The sequence below is a fragment of the Cicer arietinum genome, chromosome 5 (genome assembly GCF_000331145.2).
Source record: "Cicer arietinum cultivar CDC Frontier isolate Library 1 chromosome 5, Cicar.CDCFrontier_v2.0, whole genome shotgun sequence".
NCBI lineage: Eukaryota > Viridiplantae > Streptophyta > Magnoliopsida > Fabales > Fabaceae > Cicer > Cicer arietinum.
Window position 1 is genome coordinate 39,177,625 of NC_021164.2, and position 6,087 is coordinate 39,183,711.

The window sequence follows — 6,087 nt, forward strand, 5'->3', positions numbered from 1 at the left end:
TGTTGACCAACATAATTCAAGTCAAGAAAAATGTTGACTGCCTCATATCAAGGACAATTGTTTCAAAATATCTTAAAAGAAGAGCATACAAACTTCAGAGCTTCAAAAGAAAGAATTAACACTCAAGAAGATTTCACATATTTAAAAAGACTAGCACATAAGTGGACTCCCAAATATATGAGCCCCAATACCAATAAATTCAAGTTTGTTATGATCTACACCAATATGGATCAAGAAGACTTATCACTACTTTCACACATTGATGCTTCAAAAAGTATTACATCTAAATGAAGACCTGCTAGGTTGAAAATCCAAAAGGACGACCTAGGCAAAAATTAGGGTATAAAAAAAAATAATAAATACCCGCTAGGTTGAAAACCTGAAAGGGAGACCTATGCAAAAATTAGGGTACAAAAAATAATAATAAATACCCGCTAGGTTGAAAACCTGAAAGGGCGACCTATGCAAAAATTAGGGTACAAAAATAAGTAAATACCAACGAGGCAAAAAATCCAAAAAGACAACCTGGGAAAAGTGAGGATATAAAGTCGAATAAAGACTTGCTAGGTCAAAAAAAAAAAAGAAGGGGCAACCTAGGTGAAAATGAAGGAAGACCTTTTAGGTCAAAAACCCAGAAGGGCTACCTGGTTAAAAATTAGGGCAAAAAATAAATAAATAGAATGAAGAAGTTATAAAGGAAAATGTGCAAATAATATGGCTTACACGGATCGAAGTCGAGTCAATATATTCTGAAAGGTTGTGAAGATAAATTGAGGCAAATCATATCCTCCAAAGTGGGTCAATAACGCTATTGAAATTGTGGAATGATTTATTAGCACACTTCTTTTATGAAAAATTACTAACAAATTGGGTCATTTACCCACATTAGATCACCTTATCTTCTTTTCTTTCTATGAATCATTTTTTTGTACCATATATTTTCTCATTAAATATCATTGTCTGAACCTTCATTCACTACTTTCTTGTGTTATAAATCTTTTTTGTCAAAATGCATTTTTATGATAATCATATGTTAGGGCACAAATTATGTGAATGTAAAGAGGCCAAAACTAGTATGATTCTTTACATGTAAGGCAATGGCAACTAAAGATTATGCCGATGATGTAAGAAAAAAATCTCTTCAAAGATCAAAAGGACAATCACCACCATTTATTTGAAGTGATGCACATTTTTCATCCATGAGTCTAGGATCATGTTCGTGAAGAGGTGAAAGAAATAAAAAAAATTGAAAAAAAGTTGATTGCAAAAAAATAAAAAAATAAAAAAATAAAAAAAAAAAAAGATGGAAATGAAGGAAAATGTTCATTCATTAAATGCATTCATGACATTTCATATTTAGTGGTTAAATTTAAATTTGAGACACTAACCCACACCCTATTATTTAAGAGACGGGACATTGACCCTCATCCTCTGATTTAAGAGCTGGGATGAGTGGCCTTCAGCTTCTAATTTAAGAACTAAGTCGCCCTCATAAAAACTTGATTAATATATTTGATGATGAATTCTGAGTCCCATAGGAATCTATTACTTAAAATATCAAATGAAGCCCACGTCACTCAAGATATCACTTTTAACAAATTTGGAGGCATCGTAAATAACATTACTACTAACAATCATCTAACCTTCATAGATGATGAACTGGCTGTCGAAGAGAGACCATAACAAAGCGTTGCACGTATCAGTAATATGCCTCGATCATATGATATAAGGAGTCCTTGTTAAAGCTTTCGATGGGAGTCATAGAGAAATGATGACATAAATTGAACTCCCAATGCAAATAGGTCCGGTCACTTTTGAAATCATGCTTTTCTTTTGAGGGATATCACCCCTGCCTATAACTGCTTATTGAGGAGACCATGGATCCATTCTACCGATATGGTGCCATCAACCCTACATCAAAAGGTAAAGCATATGGTATATGACCAGCTGATAATCGTGTCAAAAGAGGAAGACTCGTTGGTGAGTAAGTTTTCCACCACACTGTATGTTGAGATAATAGAGTAAGCTCTGGAGACCTCCTTCCAAACACTAGAAATCGTGGGCACCGCTTTAATCGAAACTACAAAATAGAACCACATTTATCGAACACAACTATTATTGTGGTTAAATTCATGTTAAGTAAAGGGCATCATCCATGATACGGTTTGAGGAAGAATTAAGAACTTCTCAAAGGACTGATGAAACTTCATAAGAATAGAGATAAAAGGGGTTTAGATTACGAACCAACCAAAGTTGACAAGCAAAGATTCGCTAAAAAAAAACGTTAGCTTGGATTTAAAATTGATATCCTAGATCCGAAATGATTCCCATCTATGACATTCAACATAGTTTCCAAAATGCATCAAAGACAAACAAAACTCATATTGCAATAGTTAGAGATGATCTTTCGATCGGTGATGCTAATTAGGTTCATCCATATAATGCAAAAGCAGAAATCAAGAATGGGGAGACAATCAAGTTGCCTATAGTATTCAATGCAATTCCTATATTTGAGAATAATCCATTAACAGATGATTGTACTAAAATCCAGCCACATAACTTTGACCATCTTACTAACCTGGCAATAAAAGATAATGAAGAAGATTTTTAATTTCCCCTAGAATTGTTAAAATCGGTAAAACAAGAAGCTAAGGGAATTATGCCCCATAAGGAACCAATAAAAGTGATTAAAATAGAAAGGAAGTTAAAGTCGACACTATCTTAAAGAAATAAGTATATCATCAACTAATCCAACTTCTACAGGAATACAAAGATATTTTTATCTCGTCATATCAGAATATGTATGGTTTGGATACTAGCATAATGGAGCATAAATTTCCCTTAAAACCTATTTTTCTTCGATTAAACAAGAATTAAGGCGAATAAAGAGGTAAAAAAAAAAAAAACAATTTGACGCTGGGTTCTTCGATGTGGCAAATTATCCCCAATGGATAGCCAATATTGTACCTGTGTTGAAAAGGAAGGCAAAATTCGAATGTGTGTCGACTATAAGGACCTTAACAAAGCCAGTCTTAAAGATGATTTCTCGTTACCTCACATTGATATTTTGGATGACAATATGACTCGCCATTCACTTTTTCTCCTTTACGAGTGGTTGCTAAGGATATAATCAAATCTTAAGGCGAATAAAGAGTAAAAAAAAAAAAAACAATTTGACGCTGGGTTCTTCGATGTGGCAAATTATCCCCAATGGATAGCCAATATTGTACCTGTGTTGAAAAGGAAGGCAAAATTCGAATGTGTGTCGACTATAAGGACCTTAACAAAGCCAGTCTTAAAGATGAAAAAAAAACGTATAATAAAAAATACGTCCTCGAGAATTCCGGGAAGGAGACCTGGTGCTAAAAAAAATCTTACCCATTCAAAAGGATTTTCATGAGAAATGGACCCCGTAACTATGAGGGCCCATACGTCGTGAAGAAAGCTTTTTTAGGTAGGGTTTTTATCCTCACAAATATGGATATAAAAGATTTAATCCTCCCTTTAAACTCAGACGCCGTAAAAAATATCACACTTAAGTAATGAATACTCGCTAGGTTGAAAACCTGAAAGGGCGACCTTGGCAAAAATTAGGGTACACAACAAATATTTATTGGGTTGAAAACCCGAAAGAGCGGCCTGAGAGAAGAAGAAAAATAACAAAAAAAATTAAAAACAAAAAATATATAGTCGTAAAGATAGGATCAACAATATGAATCAGACTATGGCATGAGAAGTATTGGAAACTAAAACATATACCAAACCTCGATATAATGAATTGCAATAAAATTGGATATAGTATAGGTTGTTTACAGTACAAGGCAGACAACAACATGAGATCCAACTTCACATCACAATATTAATTCTTCTTCAAAAAAGAAAAAAAGAAAAAAGAAAGAACAGAAGAAAAAGAAAATAAAAGAGGACAAAAAAAAAGGAGATCAAAGATATCACGTTCAAAAAAAAAGTATAAGTGCTTTTCTTTCATTCATGATTTGAATGGTCGTGTACAATAAAATATTAATAAAAATCGACATATTCATTCATTCATTCATTCATGAAATTTTGCAAATTTAAAGCCGAGAAAACGACCCGCATGTTGCAGCCGGGAAAACGACTCGCACCCAGAAGTCGAGAAAACGACCCGCATGTTGAAGCCGGGAAAACGACTCGCACTCGAAGCCCGAGAAAACGACCCGCATGTTGAAGCCGGGAAAACGACTCGCTCCCAGAAGTCGAGAAAACGACCCGCATGTTGAAGCCGGGAAAACGACTCGCACCCGAAGCCGAGAAAATGACCCGCATGTTGAAGCCGGGAAAACGACTCGCACCCAAAACCCGAGAAAACGACCCTCATGTTGAATCCGGGAAAACGACTCGCACCCGAAGCCGAGAAAACGACCCGCATGTTGAAGCCGGGAAACCGACTCGCACCCAAAAGCCGAGAAAACGACCTGCAGGGTGAAGCCGGGAAAACGACTCGCACCCGAAGCCGAGAAAACGACCCGCATGTTGAAGCCGGGAAAACGACTCGCACCCAAAAGCCGAGAAAACGACCCGCATGTTGAAGCCGGGAAAACGACTCGCACCCGAACCCGAGAAAACGACCCGCATGTTGAAGCCGGGAAAACGACTCGCACCTAGAAGCCGAGAAAATGACCCACATGTTGAAGCTGGGAAAACGACTCGCACCCGAAGCCGAGAAAATGACTCGCATCTTGAAGTCGGGAAAACGAAACGAATTCTTCTAAAAATTATTTTTCGGACAAAATTAGAATTTGTTATCTTTACTTATTTTTACTTTGATTCTCAAGTAAATTCTAAGTAAAGAGGGGCAGCTGTTGACACCTAATTTTGTCCGATTTTTACTTTTTATTAAAAAGGAAATAATGATAATAATAATAATAAATATATAATTATATGTGAAGAAATATAAAAATAAAAATAAATAATTAGGGATATAAGCTTTTAACAATCACAAGTGTTTTCAGTTCTTGTTTGCCTCTAATTCTTGTTTAGACTATTTTCTAAAAATAATAATAAGAAATAAAAATAAAAGAAATGGAAAAGAAATGAATTGATGGTCATAAAAATCGATGCAATGATGATCAAAATAAATGAAAAAAAAACCGAAAAGAAATTGATTGATGGTCATAAAAATCAGAATAATGGTGATCAATTGAATAGAAAAGAAAACCGAAGAAATGAATCAATAGCATTAAGAATCAATATAATTGTGGTCAATTAAAAGAAAAGAAACCAACAAAAATAGATTAATGGTAATCAATTGACAATTATTCTTTTGTCTTTTGAAATCTATACCCAAAAGTCTATAAATAGTCGGCCACAAGAAGACAAAGGGGAGCACAATTGGAAACACAAATTGAGAGCACATAAAAAAGAGAGAGATTAGTTGGCAAAAGAGAAGGAAAAAATTTGGTCTTGAAACAATCAGTCTAGCAAAACAACAATTCAGGAGTAAGGTATCATTTTTCTTATATTTTTTTTTTCCCTCTCTATTTTTCTGCTTATTAGTTTTTTTTTTTTTTTTTGCATTTTTTTTTTTTTTTTTTTTTTTTTTTTTTTTTTTTTTTTTTTTTTTTTTTTTTTTTTTTTTTTTTTAAATTATTATTGTTATAAATTTTTTTTTTTTTTTTTGTTTTGTTTTTGCATCTTTTTTTTTTATATATTTTATTTCGCTTTCTATTTTTTTTTTCCTGTTTGTAAAAAGTAAACTCGTGTGTTAAGCTTTTATTTTTTAAAAAATCGTTTAATCCTAAAATTGTTTTCTTTGCAATACAAAAATAATAATAAAAAAATATAACCAATTGATGTTTATAGGCCGAGAAAATAAATTGCACCATATTGTAATATAATATTCATAATACGTCTTTATAACTAAAAAAAAAAAAATCATAACAACAGATAAATGTTTTCCCCTTTAGGATTAGAATTAAAGGTCTCGGCCGCCGGATGAAATTCATCCTCGCTCGCCACGCCATATTACTCACTCTCAATCGTGGGTGGCCTTTGTGTCGCGACATATCCGACAACGTACGAGCAAATAATTTAAGAGATTATTTCACC